Raw genomic sequence first — 20848 nt, 5'->3', positions numbered from 1 at the left:
AGTATTGTATCATGTTAAATCCTTGGAAGTATGTATTTGGGGTTCCTTATGATTTGTTGTTGGGCCATGTTGTGAGAGTGCAACCAATATAGCTGCTGATCTTGAGAAAGTAGCAATAATTATGGCCATGAGCCTACCCACCACTCCTAGGGAGGTTCATAGTTTTATCTCATTTATGGGTTATTATCATTGGTTCATTAATGCATTGCTAAGTGTTCTTTTCCTTTCACAAATCTCTTGTTGCATAGCCACGTGTTTTGAATGGACTCAACCATGGAAGGAAGCATTTGAGGAGGATTGTACCTATTTTACACCCCCTCTTTGGGTTCGACTTCAATTATCATAAGTATGAGTAGGTTTATCATTCTTCCAAATTACATTGTGACAGATGATCATTCTTCCAAGTTACATTGCAACACCTCTACACTTATGCATCATGGCAAAATTTAAATGGTGAGGGGGGGGATGATGTTATACAATAGTTTTAGCACTGAAATAATAAAAAGTTTTATTGTTCTCTTTATGCATAACATTTAGGATGCGGTTTATTTAGAAATAATGGATCTAGTAGCATGAGGTTTGCCTTGGTGCTAGGTTCCTATAATGAAGCATTGCATATTAGCGGAAATCCATTAAAAGAGCTATTTTTACACGACACATAGGCTAAAATTAAATCATAATTGTTTGTGCACAATAAGGCATTCACTTTTGCATGAATCATATACACATGGTATCTATTCCTGGCATGCACATCAATTAGTTGAAGCATAAATGACTCACGCTGGAGAGAGTAAGGCACCCAAGCTATAGGTCTAGATAGCGGGTCCAAGGGGACAAGTAAGTGAGGACTGGTACATTCTTGGAACAATATAATATTGGTACCAAGAGCAGAGTTTGTTTCGTATGTGTTATATGTGCTAGCAACACATCGAGGGGCCAATCCCCAAGGTGTAGGAGGGTCGCAGTGGGGCCGTGATAATCAACTGAGGGGTGCCTCCTATGTTGTTCTACGTGGTAAATTACACCAAAATGTGTAGGGTCTCCCTCTGAGGAGTATGAGAAAGTTAAGGACAGGACTACAAAACATGATACAAACGCAAAGTGTACGTATGATGGCAGGGCAATGTGTCCTGTAGACGCTCCTAACCGCGAGGCCGTGGAGCTGTCTTGTGCATGTCAGAGGTCTGGCTAGTGCTATAGCCAGTGCCGGCCCATTTTAGGTCCCATTAGTGGTGCATCTACCAAGAGCCGCCAACAAGTGGTGGTTCTCGAATCTAGGGTTTTTAGGGGCCAAATATTTGGTTTATGTCCTCTGACAAGGACCATTAAGCCGAAATACAAAAAGAAAAACATGTTGAGAGGGCTAGACAGTGGTTGGAGATTGTAAGACGTATTCTCTTCAAAGGAGCAGCCCATTACGCATAAGTGGCAATGGTTCTAGTAACCTAAGTGTTACAAGTAGCTCTTCAAGTGCAAGTGGAAGTCTTAGTACTGCCCTACTTCCAATTAATCAACCCACTTCAAGTGCGGGTGTAGTTGCACCTACATAACCTCCTGTTGTCAATCCGGTTGTAGCCATGTCACAATCCATCGCAATTCAAGCAAGGACAGCGGATTTACCGGCATTAGGAGCACCTTTTCCCATTTTCCATGGGTTAGCAGAAGAAGATGGAGAACTCCACATTAAGGAGTTCCAAATGCTTATGCTCAACTATCAAATCCAAGATGAAGGACACCTAATGATGTTCTTCAACATGACGTTAAAAGGAAGAGTAGCAATATGGTATCACGGTCTAGAAGCCGGAACCATAATTAGCAGTGCCCAATTCTTGACAGCTTTCCATAGAGAGTTTGCTCTTGAGAAGGGTGGATAGTATTGGTTGCGTGTCTTGAATGTAACACGTCAAGAATCAAATGAGAATGTCCAGGCCTATGCCAAGAAACTAAAGTAAGTTATGCACAAACTTAATACTTATATTCCCATTATAGCAACTACACAATTGCAATATTTCCTACATGGATTGGATTTTAATATTCAGGTGTATCTTAGTAGTGTCGCTTTGGCTGACATTGACAATGCTATTACCCAAGCAGAAGGAGTAGAGTCGCGCTTGCAAGGAGCTTATGCAGCAAGGATAAATTGGAATGGTAATAATTTGGCCTTAACCAATGGGAGTCAAGGTGATCCCATGTCAAACGTGAATGGGAGAGGGAGTATCATGCCGAATTTGCCTATGTTACCAGCCCCTACTTGCATGACTATGCCTATGGCTAGTCAGACGGGCCCACTAAGTGGTGGAAACCACAATGAATCCTAATGTTGTCCCAGTAGGTCAGCAGCCAATTCCTAATCAAGTGGTTAGGCCGATGGGACGATAGATAGATGATCTCGACTATGGGTTGAGTGCCTCTAATGTCCTTGGCAAAGTTAAGGACATGATGAAGCACTATACCGATATGACTTTTGAACAATATAGACAAATACATGTGGATGCCAATTTTCTTAAGAAGCAGTAGAATTTGATAGGGAGTTGGCACCCTGAAGAGGGTGCCCCCTCAAGATTCAGTTGTAAGTGGTGTGGTGGCCAACATTTCCCTAGGAATTGTCCGAATGTTAAATGCGATATTTGTGGAAAGTTTGGCCACTTAGCTACTACCTATTGGAGTAAGATCAGTTCTCTCCAACAAGGGAGTAAACAACTAGGTCCAATTAACCATCGCGGACAAGGGAATAATCTCCAGCAAGATGAGGGAATAAGACAAATACTGCAACGAGGAAAGGCTACTGTAGAGGAGTTCCCTCATGGCAGTGGAGTCAGCCTTATTGAGGCCGTATGTGTCAATGATGTTGAAACTTCTAACCTATGAGCCATAACAAGAGGTTAAAAGATTAAAGAGGGTAACAAAGGAATTGTAAAACCTGTCGAGGGAAGTCCTAAGCAAGATGCTAGGGAAAAGCGAGTCTTGAATCTTGATATGGAAGGTGGACCTTTAAGACTAGTTGGTAGTAAAGTTGATCCCGAAAGGATAAAGGATTTCCAAGAAACAAGGTAAAGGCTAAAAAAGAGGTACCAAAGCCGATTGAAAGACCAAAGGAGAGAATGGTTTGGCACGAGAAGAGAACTTTGGCTAACTACCACGATTTTGACCTAGCAAGTTCTCTTTGCAAAGTTAAACCAGACGTAAATCTCCTACAATTGATTAAACTTTCTCCAAGAGTACGCAAGGAGTTCAAGAAAATCATGTGTATAGGGTATATTGTAGAACCTTTGGGCATAGCTAGAGTGGGAGAAGATTGGTTCGATCATGTTGAAAAGCATTTTCCTAGGTTTGCAGCCTATGTGGATGGAATATTAGTGGAGCATGCTATCATGGACACTGGATCCTCCCTCAATATCATGAGTTCAAATTTGATGGAGAGGTTAGGTCTAGAGATTCAAAAAGATGGCTCCACACTTCTTAGGCTGGCTAATGATAGTCTAAGACAACCGAAAGGTTGTATCACTAAAGTCCACCTTATAGTTGCAAGCGTGGAATGCTATCTGGAATTTAGGGTGATAAGGTTTACAAAACGTCCTAGCTATCGAGTTTTGCTAGGCAGGCCATGGATTCTACAAACAGACTGTCAAGTCGATATACCCATTGGTCGAGTGATTCTAGGTCAAGATGCCCATCGTGTAATAGTGGATGCTTACCCTGAGTCTCCTCAGAGTGAGAGAGCTTCATTATCCTCCACTGAACTAGAAATAGTAGATGATCCATCTAGTAGTGAGACGTCATCGAACGATGGATCTAAAGAAGGGTCCACTACAGAGGATATTTATCAGATAACCTTGAATGAGCCGATAGAGACTCAAGATCGAATAAGAGATGCGGACGTTATTAAGCTAGACCTTGGCATGCCTAATGATTCGCGACCAATCAAATTAGGTTACATGCTTGATTCGGAAGAGAGAGAGGACTATGTATCCCTGATTCAGGAGTTCCGCAACATCTTTGCTTGGAGTTATGATGAACTTAGGGGTATTCCTCCCAGTCTGGTTGTGCATACCATTCCTGTAAAGGAAGGTACTCGCCCTGCACGTCAGAAAGTAAGGCGTATGCCTTTTGAACTAAGGGACGGGCTGTTTGAAGAGCTTCAAAAGTAGTGGAAGGTGGGTTTGATCTTCCTAATTCAGCATATTGAATGGTGTTTGTCAGTTGTGATTAGAAAAAAGAATAGTAATCAAATCCGTCTTTGTGTAGACTTTAGAGAGCTAAATAAATAGACTGTTAAAGATTACTACCCGATGCTATTTATTGACCAAATTTTGGATCAATTGGCAAGTAGGGAAATATATTCCTTCATGGATTGCTGTGTAGGGTATAACCAAATGGCGATTGCTGAGTAAGACAAGCTGAAAACGACATTTATCACTGACTTCGAGCCTACAAACAACCCCCCCAACTGATTACATGCCTGAGATGCATTCAATCTTCCCTCCCTATCGCTTGCTTTCATGCGTGGAATGGCTACCTGGTTGTGGAGATGCAAATCTAGTATTTCTCTCTCCTCTTTCTCTCTCCTACATAGAGGCACTTCATGTGGCAAGAATCAAAAAGAGAATCAGGAAATGGATGCTTGTCTGGGAGGCACCGGATTGTTCCAAGAGGCTAAGGAGGCTGAAGGTTGAAGATTTATGCTAAAATCCATGGCTGGTTGGTCGATACACAGTCCCAATTAAATATTCAAAAAACTTGAAACACGCAAAAAGACGGTATGCTCTATTTTATAAAAGAATTTTGCTTGTTTTTAATCGTTCATGGTCTAAATGGTGTGCACATGGGCTAAAATTTTATTTGAATGTTCCTTGCATTATTTCTGAGGGCTGCAATCACTGTTATGCAGAAGCTGTATTGATTTACAGTAATTATAAAATTTCAAAACCCGAAAAAACACTAATTTTAATGGAAATTGATAGTTTCTTTGATTTTGAGTGGGGAAAAATGAGTGGACATGGGATAAAATAAGGAAAAATGTTGAGTTTTAGTTCCAATGATCAGTCATCAGAAAAAAACCAGAAAATACCTATTTTCTATTAAAAATAAATAGAAAAAATAGAGAAAAAGAAAAAAATGGGTTTCTTGCGTTAAAATTTTTTGGAAAAATAAGATCGACGTATGTGAATGTCTGACAGGGCTAGAGCATGAGGTTAAGCCTTAGTTTGGCCCTTGTCCTTGTGTTAAAGTACATATTTATTGCTTTTACATACAAAAAATGACATAAAATAACCTCTACACCTATGCACCGTAGCAAAATTTAAACGGTGGGGGGGAGGATGATGTTATACAATAGTATAAGCGCTGAAATAATAAAAAGTCTGATTATTCTCTTTATGGATAACATTTAGGATGCGGTTTATTTAGAAACAATGGATCTAGCAACATGAGGTTTGCCTTGGTGCTAGGTTCCTATAACGAAGCATTGCGTATTAGCAGAAATCCATTAAAATAGTTATTTTTGCATGACACATAGGCTGATTTCAAACCATAATTGTTTGTGCACAATAAGGCATTCGCTTTTTCATGAATCATATACACATGGTATCTATTCCTGGCATGCACAGCAATTGGTTGAAGTATAAATGACTCACGCTAGAGAGAGTAAGGCACCCAAGCTGTAGGTCTAGACGGTGGGTCCAAGTGGACAAGTAAGTGAGGACTAGTACATTCCTGGAACGATATAATATTGGTACCAAGAGTGAAGATTGTTTCGTATGTGTTATATGTGTTAGCAACGCATCGAGGGGCCAACCCCCACGGTGTACGAGGGTCGCAGTGGGGCCGCAGCGATCAGCCAAGGGGTGCCTCCTATGTTGTCCTACATGGTAAATTACACCAAAATGTGTAGGGTCTCCCTTTGAGGAGTCTGAGAAGGTTAAGGGTTGGACTACAAAACACGATACAAACACAAAGTGTACGTATGATGGTGGCTGGGAAATGTGTCCTATAGATGCTCATGACTGCGAGGCCATGGGGTTGTCTTATGCATGTCAGAGGTTCGGCTAGTGCTATAGCCAATGCCGGCCCATTTTAGGTCCCATCACATTGATAAAGCATTTCTTTACACGTTATATTTTGATGGAGCTTCTCAAGGACCTCCTAAACATGTGAGTGTAGGTTTTATCATTAAAGATCCCCCCTCATTGAGTGGTTTTGAAAATGAGAGTGTATTTAGACAACACTCTAAAAATATGGCAGAATATAAAACCCTTCCGTATGGGGCTAAATCTAGCCAAACATGGTGATATTCATCAGTTATTGGTCAAAGGCGACTCGTAATTGGTGATCAACTAGTTGAATGGGACCAGGAGAAGGGATCCCATTCTATGGATATACCATCATGTAGCCTTGGACATACTTGAGATCTTTGAGGCAATGACTTGCAAGTTCATTCCCTATCACTAGAATCACTTTGCAGACTCCGTAGTTGATTATGCCTTTGTTGAAAATATCTTTCTCAATTGTGGTTCGGAGGGGCTTTTACAAGTGTTTGTGGATGTGAGCCGAAGGCTACCATGGGGACTACTTGTGCTGAAATGTCTACTTTAGCCATTGATGGTTAGTATGGTGGTTAGTATGGGTTATGAGCTAAGTTGTAATCAATCATCTTCCACGGTGGTTAGCCAACAATTTTATGCACTTAGTGTCAGGCTTGAGCAGTCCATCCATTAGTTTGGATTATGTGCTTTAGTAGGATTTATGTAGGGACTAACGGTTTGCTTTCAACAATAGATTTTGCATAATATGCTTTATGGTTATATTTCATTAAACCAAGAGAGAAATTTCATTTTCTTTCTTTGTGCTAGTGCTTTTAACCCATGGGCTGTTTGTTAGTATTTTTGCAAGTGTTGTGCATCAATGTTGACACTTCTTTAATGCCAAGTATCTCTACCACCTTTTCCCTTTGTTGGTTATTGATTTTTGTTTTGTAAGGCAGAGGTTGGAATCACTTGTATATGTTTTTCTGTGGATGTGAGGCCAAGACTTGGGCTAGGGTTTGAGTATCCTTGCCAAGTACTAGGATACCTTGCTTACTAGGTTCTTGCTTGATGGTACTTGTAAGATGACTTTGGGTGTCAAGCCTGCCAGCTTTATAATTAATAAGGGGCCACCTATCCTTGGTAGAGTAGCTATCTTAGTAGGAGTATTTAGTTTAATTTTTTGTCATGATAAAGTCCATTGGTGAGTGAGGGGTTGGCCTTTCAGTGCGGCCTATGGGATGATATTTGTTCCAAGTCCAATCATGTGGCAAAAGAAAAGAGAAGTGCTAGAATATACTTGTTGCCTCATGTGGGCTTGGTAGGTTCTTGGGTTCAAGTCAGAGGCCCAAGGAAAATGCCATGTCTTCCTCGGGATGAGACCTAGTTGTGGGGTTATAAGAAAAAAAAAGATGAATTTTGGGTAAGGCCTTGTGAGATTCTAGTAGGTTCTTGGATTTAAGCTAGTAGACCCAAGGCCAATGCCTTGTCTTCCTAGGGGCGGGGCAATACATTGCAAAATGGCTAATGTACCATTTTCGCTAAAGAAAATAAAAATATACATATATATGCATACATGTTGTTGGACTGTTGTACAAAATTCTAAAAGGAAAAATGGGCTTAGGGTCTTATCTTTGCCATTAGTGGGTCCTAAGTGGTAGGGAGTCAACCTAGGCCTCTTATTTATATTGGTGAGTGTTATGTAGGATTGGGTTATACCCTAGGTGGCTCTCTAGCTAGGTTGAGTTGTTATTTGGGTCACCTTATAACTATTGGATGCTAGAAATAGTTATTGAGTGTCATTTCCTTAGAAAGACCTTCATCTCTTGGCCCTTTCTTTGGCTATAGGATTCATGGTTGTGGGGTTGAGCATTTATTGTTTTCTATATTATGTTGTTTTAGTTTTTGCCTATTAGTTGTGATTTCACATATTGTGTTTTCTTGGTAGGATGTATTTGTGGATTCAATGGGTTGGGTTCCCCTATCCCATGGTTGCCAATGAGAGGAAAATTTAAAGGTGAACTTTTAGATATTTTGGACAATTTTAGGCAGATCCACATAGCATTTGTGAGTAATAATAAAGAAAATGAAGTTTTTGACTCTAAAGTAGTTCGTGGTGCAAAGCAATCAAGGCGTAAGAGATGGAGTATTTTAAAGTTTGAGACACAATAAAGTGCAAGCTCAAGTCTGTAAATAATAAATAAGCATCCAACCATCACTTGCAAATTAATTCCATGTGTTTGGGATAGAATTTGAGATTGTGAGGTGTTAATTTGTGAAGGAACACGGTTCAAGTAGCCTATGAGGCCAAAATTTGGCTAAGATTTGAAGGGATGTTGAGCGATTTCAATGGGACATGGACCAAAGGCTAAACAGGTTCTTTAATTCAATGATTTTTCTTTTGCAATGATCATGAACAGAGAGGAATAGAGAGAAAAATAAGTAGATGCTATATTTCATTGACGCCAGGAGGCATATTCCACGGTGGATTCCGTGAGGTTTTACGGTGGATTCCGTAAACTTAGATGACCGGGGCTCATACGCAAAGAGGATTCTTTGTGCGAGAAGTTGATGGGGACGCCTGTCCTTTTCGGGCGTTTCATTAATTTAGTGTGTACATGGGTGATTCCATAGCGGGTGATTCCGCAAAATGCATATTAAATTAATAAACGTTTATGAGTTTAGAGTGCGCACTCGTAATAAATTAAGGTTAGGATTTATTTCTAACCAGTTGATTTATTTTTGTAGCTGAAGACTGCTAGGTATTCACTTTTGTCGGTTTAATTGTGTTATTTTACTAACGATTGTGAATGCTTCAGTTGATGTGTAGAGATAGCAGCAGTGGCGGAGGAAAGCATTGGAGTCTAGCGGGTTTTCGACTCTTGGATTAGATTTTGATAGGCGCCACGCCTATATTTTGTTATGTCTATTGAGACATCGATTATTTATTATTATTTTGTATGCGCTTATGCGCCTGGATATGTTATTTCTATTTGGACATTGAGATTGGGCGTGCCAGACACTATGGGCACCGTCCATTAGCTTTATTTTACTATTTTTGTAGAAAGCAAACTCAAAAGCTAAAAGCTTGTCATATTTTTGTAATTGGGCTATTATTGAGCATGAAGATTGGAAATATACATAAAATACATGCTTTGTGAAGCGCTCACACAAGGCATGGGGGAGATTGAACCCAATTTGTCTCTTGCCTCTTGTCGTGCTTGCTTTTACATGGGTTTTTGTGCTAAAAAGTAGAGTACTTTGTTCTTGGGGACCTTCCGGGATTCACCACGTGAGCTATCTGCGACCGATCTGCGCACCATTCATGGCTTTTGATAATTCATACATTTGAGATATTTGTTGTTTGTCGTGAAGAACATGAAGAATTTATTTCCATCTTCGTCCTCTACACGCTCATGTAAATTTTGTGGTCTAATTTGAAGAAATAGAAATGGTGCTTTTCTAGTATTTCTCTCTCCTCCCTCAAAATATTCTTTCTCTCTCCCGTCTTTTCTCTTGCATAATGGCTATTCATGAGAGATGAGAGAGGGGTGAAAGAGAGGGAGAGGTGAGAGTTATGTGAAAGAAATGGTTTGTGGCATGTTACTCATCTCTATGGAGGGCTCCTCAAGCATATCAATGGCTATTGTAAACATTAGTGGCCTTGGGAACCACTCAGTATCTTGTTTGTGTCATAGTGTATAATTTGTCAACGGGTAAGTGACTTAGTTTTTATAGCAAATAAAATCCAATTGAAAAGCTATTTATAAGACATATAAAGAAATACATGAAGATAACTATCAATACTTAACATTGGTTGTTCTCAAATTTGTTGGTTTTTTATTAATAAAATAGCCAAATTTTTTAAAAAATGTAAATAAAAAAACTAAAGAAAGATTACCAATAAATAGAAAAATAGTAAGAATGGTCTAGTTAACCTCAAAATGTAAAAATATCACACTTTTCTTTTCATAATTCCAAAAAATTAAGGTTTTTAAGTATAAAATATAAGTATTGTTACGATGAGTTGGTCATAATGCCATGCATAGTGATCATTGAGGGAGGTCGAAATGACTGAATTTTTGGCTATTTTTTATTAATTTTCGTGTGATTTTTGATTGATGTGAGGTATGACTGATTAGATTTTGAATGGCTTAGAAGTGTTTTGGGTTAGGTTGAATAGAAGCTCATGATGGTTTTTGATTGAGTTATGATATTTTAATAGGTTATGTTGTGTATCTATTTGATTCTAATAGGTCTATTTTACCTCTATGAAGAACAAAACTGAAATAATGAGTATCAATGGAAGATTTGGCCTTCATTGAAGCATTTCCAGACATAATCAAGTGAGAGATTGCAAAAATAAGAAGGAATAGAGATTCAATAGAGATTCACAAGAATAAGAAGGAAAAGAGGCAGGACCGATGTATCGATAGTAGCAATGATCTCCGATCCTTTTTGGAAGCTATTGTATCAATTTCTTTATATAAGTTCATGCCTACTAAGACTCCATCGAATTACTTGTCCAAGGAAAGGCATGGTTATTGACTAGAGTTTATATCTTTGTACAAAAATAGATCAATATTTTATCAAAGTCACTAGGGGTAGTGTGACTAATGTCACCTATGGGTTGTATTTATATACTTTTCTAACATGCTCTACCCTTGCCAAGGAAATTCCACCTTTTGAAAATTCTCCAATGGTTTCTCCTCATATAGAAGATTCCAAACCCATCCATGCAGATAATGATTCTCCTTCTCCTCTAGTGATTCAAAGACAGTACTTAAAGCATGTGGTTGAAACTGTTCCAATCCCAATTCCTCCAGTGTTAGTCCCTACTCCATCAAGAAGTGCTCTTCCTGTATGCCTAACATTTATAAATTTGTTATAGGCATATACAAATGGTAATATAGAGATATCAATTCCTTCTCCACACCACCTAGTAGCAAGAGATGCTACTCCTTTTTTATGTAAGGATATTCAAACCTCCATAGAGATATCACTTATTAGTGACTATATTCAATAGTCATATTCTTCTTTTTATGAGGAGATGTAATAGTCCAAAGAGAAGTTATGTCAGGCCACTACAGAGCTTGTCTCTACTAAAGAAACCATCCTTGATTTATTCAAACAAATGGAGCAACAAAATAAATTGTTAAAAGCTCAAAAAGTGGAGATGTCCTCTTTGCAAGCCCAATTCACTGAAGTAAAAACTTAGGTAGCTAGTGTTACTGAGGAAAAATATCATCTTTCTAATGAAAAATGAGATATTAAAGCTTTAATTGCTGCCCAGATAGTGAAGTTACAATCACTAAAGTCCACAATCGATAATCAAAATACCAAGTTCAAGGAGTTGAAAGAATAGTTGGCTCAGTCATGTTCCACCAAGTCATAGTATACCCTTAGTGCCTTCTTTGTTAGATACAGAATTGGCTACTCTCCAATATAGTATGATGCCTGGTCCCCTATTTCATGTTTAGATGGAGAGGTTATAATCTAGCATGGAACTTTTGTGGACTTGTTTTGAGCGATTTATGAAATATATCCCATCAGATCACTTCTTCCACTATGGATTTGTGTCCTCCTGAGGATAGATAGAGTGATGCTTGGTCCTCTGATCTGTGGTTAGGATGGTATTTGAAGACTTAGTTACATCTAACACCATGTTGATATCTTACATGCATATTCAATGCAATCTTGTAATTCTAGAGGATGAGGATTTATCTTTATATATGGGGGATATTATTTTGCAAGTTATTCTTTATGTCTAACATCTGGAGATAATGATAAATGAGATTTTCCAAGCTTTTTATCCAAAGTGGTTGACTTTCCTAGAGTTTCTTGGCCTCCCATGATAGATTCTATTGATTTGAATTACCAACAATCAAAATCGTCTACACGTCTACAAAATTCTAACCAATTGCAAGAGGATCTTTTAGCCATATTTTTACACAATCTCCTTTTGACATGCCCTTCTTTGAAGCTTATAGTTGTTGATCTATTTTAGGTACATTAGTATCTTCATTCATTTATTATCAACAGATGATCCCCCATATATTTGATTCTTATTAATCCATACTTCAATTGAATCCATAAATGATTCGTCCTCTTCTTTTTCAACCTCAAGAAGATCAACTAATTACTCCTTTTAGGATTTATTATAGATGGACCCCCCAGGAGGAAGAAGAAGAAAACTCTTATATCCTTACCATTTTGTTTTGCTTTTATCTTTTTCAAATGAGTTAATGGATCATGATATTTTTCTTTCATTGAAATTGTTTGCTAGATGCAAGTTATTGGTTGAGGTCATGGATTTGTTTGAGCTAGAGTAGGTAATTGTAGATGGTTACTTTAGAGCTTTTATTCTCTTTTCCCAAGGTCATGAGGATAGTCCCTTAGCTACGCATGGGAATATATTTACAACTAAAGTTATTGAATTTTAGCAAATTTTAATTAATTTTTTGGTGATTTTTTATTGATCTGAGGTACGATTGATTGGTTTTTGGATGGTTTAGAAGTGTTTTGGAGTATTCTTGGTTAGATTGAACTCATGATGATTTTTTATTGAGTAAACATATTCTTAAAGGTTTTGTTGTGTGTCTATTTGGTTTTGATAGGTTTGTTTTGCCCTCATTTTGCCTCTATTTTGATCAGTTTTCTTTCCATTTCAGAGGTTATGATTGTGGATGAGTGGTTTGAAGTATGATTAAGAGTATATTGGATGATTTTTGATGGATTGAGTTGGTCTTGGTTTGAGATATATGGTATTTATACATTTTGTAGACCTTCTACAATGTACTATTGAGCTTATGTATGCCTTCTGTTACCTTCTATATGCTTTTGTGAGTGTTCTATTTGATGGATATTTAGCTTGGGGATGTTTTTCAATCCTAGAAAGAGAAGAATGGAAGATCTTAATAGCTTGAAGAAGTAAAAGAAGTAGCTATTGAAGACTTGAAGTGAAGATTGAAGTGACAGTGACACTAATGAGCTCTCAAGGGACATTATAATGGCTCTAGTGCACCTTCATATTAGGCATACCTCTTGGGAGATATATCCACAACCAAGAAAATTTTATTGAGAGTGATTCTCTATTATTCTCATGTACTAATATGTAAGAGAGTGTATGTATGAGAGATGGCCATTTTCTATGAAGAAACATAATGTCTACATGTGAGAGATTGACAAGAAGACTATGAAGATGATGAAATATAAATACTATGTGATAAATTATATTCTGGATTAAGCATTCCTTTGTGTTCCTGTGGTTCTTTGGTGGTTTCTACGAAGAATATGTTGAAGTTTTATTGATATAAATCTATGGGAGATTCAATAGATGACGTTGCTTGAAGAAATGCTATTTCTACTCTCCTTCTTCTTATGGTTGATTGAAGTACGAAGAGCATGCTTATTGGTGTTACAATATATATTTTCTTACAATAGTTTTCCTATATTCTTGGTGTTTCTCTCAAGGCTCCAATGATCTAAATGAAAGGACATGTTAAATTATGATAAACAATTATGAGAATGTTATTTTCTTATTTGCATATCATATCTAGTGTGAATATCTATGAAATGTGCACCCAAAAGTAGCACAAGTGAAGAGCACTCATTGCTTTTGGAATGTGTACAACAATGATGCAATATGTTGTCCTATAGACTTTTGTCTCATATCTCGGAACCCTCCAACCATGGCACATATCAAGATACTTTAAGTTTATTGATGAGTGGCAAGATAAGTAAGTTTATGAGCCACTTTTTCTTAGTGCAAATGCACTCTTACATGCTCAAATTAATGATGCAATATTCAATACTTTGATCAATACGGTACTTCTAAGTGCTTGTGTGTCGACAGCTATGAAGACTTGACTAATAATCTTGTTGCTTGAGAGTGAGTATTCATCATAGAGCAAGAAAATAAAACTACATTTGGTCTTGAAGATGACGCTAAGAGGAAGTGAATGTAAGGTTAAGGGTCACAAAACAAGGATCTAAAAGAATATCTTGAAGCTCTAACTTTTCTAGCTCTTTAGCTAGTTTTTGGAAAAAGCTAAAAAAAGGTTGCATGGCGCCCTTTAAAAAGGACAATATGCTAGTGCTTTGGACGTGTTATGGGAAGAAGAGCCATAAGCTTATATTTAATGGAGCTTTCTACAATGCATATTGTGCAGAGGATGATAGCAAAAAAATAAAAAACGTAGAGACGAGTCCAACTATGGCTTCTATTTCTCCATCATCTCTTCACACTGGTGGTATTCAAGTTAACATGCATGTTGAGATTTTTTTGCTTGTTTGAAGCTTCATCCAAGCCATATATGTAGGTGAAAACTACAGGTACTAGGTATTTTTAAGAGGAGAAGGAATCAAGCCATCTTCTTGTGCATAGTGGTGCTTTTGTGGTAATATTGTTGAGAAGAGAGTTACTTCAACATGTTGGATGCAGACCAAGCACAAAAACTCCAAGATGTCAGATGTCACAACTTGCAGGTCACCTAGAGAAGTGCAAGGAGATCAAGGACCTAGAAGACATACGCAAGGAATAGTTGAAGAAGGAGAAGAAAGTTGACATGTTGACGTAGCTACAAGAGAACATGCATTTAATGACCATGAGAAAAACATGCATGTGAATGCCTAATCAATAAGGGTGCTACTGATTCATCCTAGAGTCTTCTAAGATGTGTAGCTGAACCATCAACAGCTGCCCTTGATGCCTAAGTTGTACGTAGCAATCTTAATTTATGTTGTAGTAGAACTTAGTCCTACAATTTAGACAAGACACTACTAGATGGCTACTCACTGGTGATGTATTTGCACATCACACAACTAGTTTTTAGTTAAGACTCTTATACCACACTAGGGCATGACACACTGCATATGCGCAAAGCATAGTATCAAAGAAGAACTCTTGGATGCATAGCATATGTGTGCTGAATTATTGACCTGTGTTGAACAAAAGAGGTTCCTTTGGCATAGATTAGAGCAGCTATTTTTGGAAAAAGTTTATGTGAGGAAATAGTGAACCTCTTGGATCAGAAAAACAAACATAGAGGACTATATTTTGTTGTTCTTTACGTGTTAAGATGGGGCATCCCCAGGGCCAACAATCCTTGGGGTGTAGGAGAGCCATATGAGCCATAGCATTGAGCTGGGGAGTGCCCTCTATATATGCAAGCTGAGGTGAAGCAGTCATCTATGTATGGGAAACTCCGTGTCCTTGGAGTCAAGATGGGCAAACCGTTGGACTACAGTTTAAAACTTATGTCTACAAATGAATTAGTTAGATAAACCATTTTGTATAATGCATTAGTTAGATAAACCATTTTGTATAATCCAGATGCTCTTGGTCACAAGGCCATGAGAGTTATTTGGTGTGTATAGGGGCTCGTCGACTAGAGCCAATAGAGCTCGTGTCATGCCTATTTTTAGTCCTGATAATTGAGTTGATTACTTTTCTACAGATCTTTGCTATAATTAGAAGTTTTACTACACATGATGTAAGAAATATGAACTTAACATATGGTTGGTCTAGTAGTCAAAGAATAGGTCTAGCTATTGCTTTAAACATGATCAATATTGAATCATAGGATTGGTTATCCTAAAATATACTAGACCATTGGTTCTATGACTTGATTTATAGGGTTAGCATGATGGACTAAATATAACCTCCAAAGAATAACCTTCATGGTGGTTGATTATGTAGAACACTGGTTCAGATTGTATTATACAATAATAGTTGTGACAATTAGGTCTCTTTGAGGCCAATGTAAATATAAATTGGATACAACTCTAATATCTGAATGACTAGTCTTATAGTTGATCATTTTGAACATTATTATAAACCTACTTGCCTTCCATTGATTTTTGAATATATAGGTTGTTGATCAGTTGATGCATGGCTGATTAAGATGTGATAGCATTATAGTACTTCTCAAGGCTATCATAATGTATTGGGAAAGTTGTTTGCACTAACAACATCTAGTTGATACCCTAAAAACACAATATTTCTCAAAATTGTTAGATAACTTATGGCTAGTTCCCATAAACCATAAATGAATGAGAAGCAATGGTTATAGTAGTAAACAACATGTTCTTTTACTATGTATAAGTTCAAGAGTAGTAGAACTGCACTACCTAAAACGGGTTAGTCCGTAATCCTCACTTAGATCCTATGGCTGCTTGTTCTACAGAGATGATTTGGTATTTGTACAAATATATCTTAGCAGAATTGAATAAGACTTATGTTGTTTTGGCTAAATAGTATTGGTAGCACATGGTATAAAACTAAATCTAGATAAATCGAAGCTTATGACATAATGTGCAATGAAATTAGAACTCATTCAAATACTATCTATTTTTATCGCGTGTCTCTCTACCACTTAGATTTTTCTTCTATGCATAGGTGTAAAAGGGTTTTGTCATCTTTTTTTATATAAATAAGTAATAAATATGCACTTTTCCCACACAAATGGGTGTAGACTGAGGCAAATCCTCTTGCTCTATCGTCCTTATACATCCATACACTCTTTTAATTTTTTATTATTTTTCATGAATTAAAACTATTTTTTCTCTTTTTTCCTTCAAAAATACAAATTCATGCTTTTAAAATTTATTTGAACCTAAGTTAGTGATTTTTCTTGATTTTCTAACTTATGTGACCAGTATGAACTGTGGCCCATTAGCATATCAATGATCATTCCATGTGAACAATGTTAAACCCACAAAACCTAACAGAATCTCCATTTTTGCAATAAATCCCACATCTCAAATTTTTCCATTTTAACATTTTTTATATAAACAACTAAAAGTGAATGGGTTTTTTATGATCTCGGATATAAGCAAACATAACTCAAGTATTTTCAACCATGTTCCATGATAGACACAAGAGGTACAACAACATAACATGTAATAAATCCACACTTACACTAAATCTCGCACACATGATGCATCATATTTTAAAAACCGGAGCCATTAATGCTATCACACAGCCGTTTGATGCTCACCTTTGTGCTTCCTTGTTCCATTCCTCACACCTTGCCATGAATCGGTACCCATTCCCTCTCATTCTCTTAGCCGTTATGAACAACAATTGTGGTGAGAGAGAAATACTAAAATATGAACTTTTCATAGAATGCATCAATTTTCTTATTGTCTATGGTGATATGGAGCAAAGAAATCAAGGATCTCATAGCCAAGAGGGAGGCATGATTCAGAGAGGCATAAAATCCCATTTTAAAGCAAAAATGGAGTCACTTTCTTTTAGGCTTCCGGATCATATAGCTGCTTTATAACGTCAAACCATGCAACCATTAAATAGGGGGTCCTAGAACTAGCTTCCTAGTAGGTTATAAGGATAGGGTCACTACTAAGAGTACCCTTTGAAACAACTCTTTACATGCCCAACAATTTATTTAGAAGAGGTGGATAATTACTCAATCCTCCCCAGACATGCCTTAACTACCGGTCTCTAGCAAAAGAAATAAATTTTTTCCAAAATACACATAAGACATTCTGCTTAAGGAAAATAAAAATCAAAAGGAAAGATATCACTTGGACTAGGAAAGTTGTCACTTGGACTAGGAAAGTTATCACTTGGATTAGTCCACAAAAGCTTCCATGTAGCAATTGGCTTCCTCCTGGTGCTCCTTCAAACATGTCTAGTGCAACACTAAAACAAATAACCATAAAATGCACATGCATGAAATAGACACAAGACCCTCTTGACCTAACAAAATATGACCATAAAACACACCTTTCTACAATACTACTACTAAAACCAAACCCCTAGTCCTCACATAAGTTCTACTGAAGCACAAAACTAAACCAAGGGGATGCGCTACTTGGCCCTATACTAAATGCATCAAATTGTTAGCTAAGACCTCTACATAAATGGCAAGGGGGGTCTGATGAATACACCATTGAAATATCTAATACCTCCATGAAAGAATAGGAAGATGGTCAATCACTACTTGGCTCATAACCCAAACTAGCTATTGGTGGCTAAAACAAGACATGTCAAAAAGCAATCCCCATAGTAGTCCTGGGCTAATATTGGAAGGAAATTGTAAATAGCTCTTAGGGCCACAATTGAGAAAGACATCTTCAACAAAGACATAATTAGCCAATGAGTCTACAAAGCGATTCCACTAGCAAGGAATCAACTGGCATGTCACTAGTGTAAAGATATCAAGGACATGCAAAGCTGTACGATGGTACATACTTAGAATGTGATCTCTCACACTATAGGTCCCATTCAATTGGTTGATCACTAACTGCAAGTTACCTTTCTTCAATAATTGGCAAATACCATTATGGCTGGCTAAATCTAGTCCCATAAGCAAAGCCTTATATTCTACCATGGTGCTAGTGAGAGTGGTGCCTGAATACACTCCCATTTTTAAAACCACTTGACGATGGGGATCTTTGATGACAACCCTAACACTCACATGCTTAGCAGGTCCTTGAGAAGCTCCATCAATATATCATGTATAAACCAAGTCTTTATTGATGTAACATGCCATGATAATCAACCTACGCATACTTATAATAATGAAAGTCTAACCAAGAGAGAGGGTGCAAAATAGGTACAATCTCTCCTTTCTCACTAAACTCAATGGGTACACAAGTAAGAACCCAGTGACAATGATGGTAATAGACTCGAATGTTCCACATGAAAGATCCATCTTGCCACTTAGTAATGTGATAACCCTTACTCCACTAGCTCACTTTGCCTTGGTGGTAATGCTACTCTAAATATGGATGCTAAAGATAAGGAATAACTTTTCCCATCCAACAATCTTAGTACCCTTTGCAAATTTAAGTTGAATCTTGAAAGACTGGCAAAGGCACCAAGTTTGATGTTATTTCCTATACATAATAGGGCTTTAGTTACTTGAAATTTACTTTTAGTTTTGGACTCTACCCCTTGCAAATCTACTCAAAGAGCTATAGAGCTATTCTTTCCTATATGAACAATATTATAAGGGTAGTTCCACTTGGGTTCTAAATTGCTTGGGAATAGCGCTTCTTCCCTACTTCTTGATGTAACAAGGCTTGTTGTCTAATCTCATCAAGATGAGAAAGGGAAGTGAATCTTTCTTGCAATGCATCCTCATCACCCAATGCTAGCCGTCTCCTTAGCATTATCCTTCATTGTAGCGTGAGCTTCAAACTACTTTATAAAATAGTCTGTCACCACAATGATATAACACTTTCATATAGTGGACAAAGGATACACATGTCCAACAAAATCAATGCTCCACTTCTCAAAGGGCAAGGTAACCAAAATGGGATTTGGTGGCCTCTTACAAATTTCCCTAGCATCATGTCTCTAACAGATATCACAATGCTTAACATACACAAAAGCATCCTAGAAAACTGTGGGCCATCAATAGCCAACACACAAACTTTCTGAGCAGTAAGTCGTCCAACAAAATTATCTTTGCACATGCATTGAGTCATGATATTTCTCTAGAATAAATGGCACATCATTAGGCACCACACAATGACGATACATCTCATTTGCTCCCCTTCTATACAACTAATTATAATGGAAAAGCGAAGTACTTGTTGCTTAATCTTTCTCTTCTCAGATTTAGAAAGAGTTTTTACAAGGTTGATAATGCATAATCGACACATACCACGATGGGATTGAGGTTTTATCAATCTTGTATAGATCCTCACACTCACTAATATCAATCCACTCTTTCTTAGCCTCACCAAAATCTACTAAGCATTCAATAGTACCATGCAATTTTGGTGCCTTACTTTGAATCTCATAGTCAAACCCTTGAAAAGAGATTAACCACTTGGCTAGATGATCAGGGGATTGAAGCTTGTTCTACAATAATTGTAGACCCTCAATCTTGGTGAACAACACCACCTTCTCATAAAGAATGTAATATCTAAACTTCTTGGTGGCAAACACCATAGCACACTTTTCTACAACTCTAACCAAGCTCGAAAACGCCTAATTTTTTACTTGCAAAAGTGATCAGATGATAAAGCGGCACCTCCCAAATCAGGGATAGGCAAAAAATAATACTATGCCTCATTGTAGCCGTAAAGATATAAAAAACCTTACCCTTCTTTGGAGAATTTAACACTTGCATTTTGGATCATTCTATCTTAATATCCTCAAATGTCACTACACATGGTTCAACCCATTCGAAAATATGGCTATGCACCAAGAGATTCGTCAAAGGTAATGAAAGCTCAATCAATGCATTGATGAACTAACGATAGTCAATCATCAAGGTATGAAGGAGGGAGATAGCTAAATCAGGGGAGAATCCACATTACTCTAGATTTTGCACAATGTGGGAGAGAGAGAGAGAGAGAGAGAGAGAGAACGGTGACAAGATAGATACTATTTGTAAGTGACACTATATTTGTGTTTGTGTGTGTGTGTGATACTAAAGTTATTATTCAAATTCATGTGCTATGATATGTCTTCTTCATAGACCACAAACACACATATTTGATCAAATATACTTGGGCTTTTGTAAGTACACATATGTCTAGTGCTCACATGCACACACATACACACACACACACACACAAATCCAACATTTTTGATATAATTCACTAAGCATATAGTGTTTTTATTGGCTTTAAAAAATTGGATCATTGAATTTTGGTTATATGCATGTGATGATGAAAACTCTACGAATTTTGATGATAAAATGACTTGTAGCAATTGCCTTGGATTTATCTTGCCTTGGCCAAAGGTATAGACTATGATTAGCTTGGCATCTACAACTCTAATTTGGTTGTGGGCATAGAATACATATGCTCACATACACACACACATGCAATTTATCCTAAGTAAA

This window comes from Lygodium microphyllum, chromosome 28 (genome assembly GCF_053477565.2).
Source record: "Lygodium microphyllum isolate KBCC chromosome 28, Lygodium_microphyllum_v1.1.10, whole genome shotgun sequence".
NCBI lineage: Eukaryota > Viridiplantae > Streptophyta > Polypodiopsida > Schizaeales > Lygodiaceae > Lygodium > Lygodium microphyllum.
Note: the sequence above shows the minus strand (reverse complement) of the source record.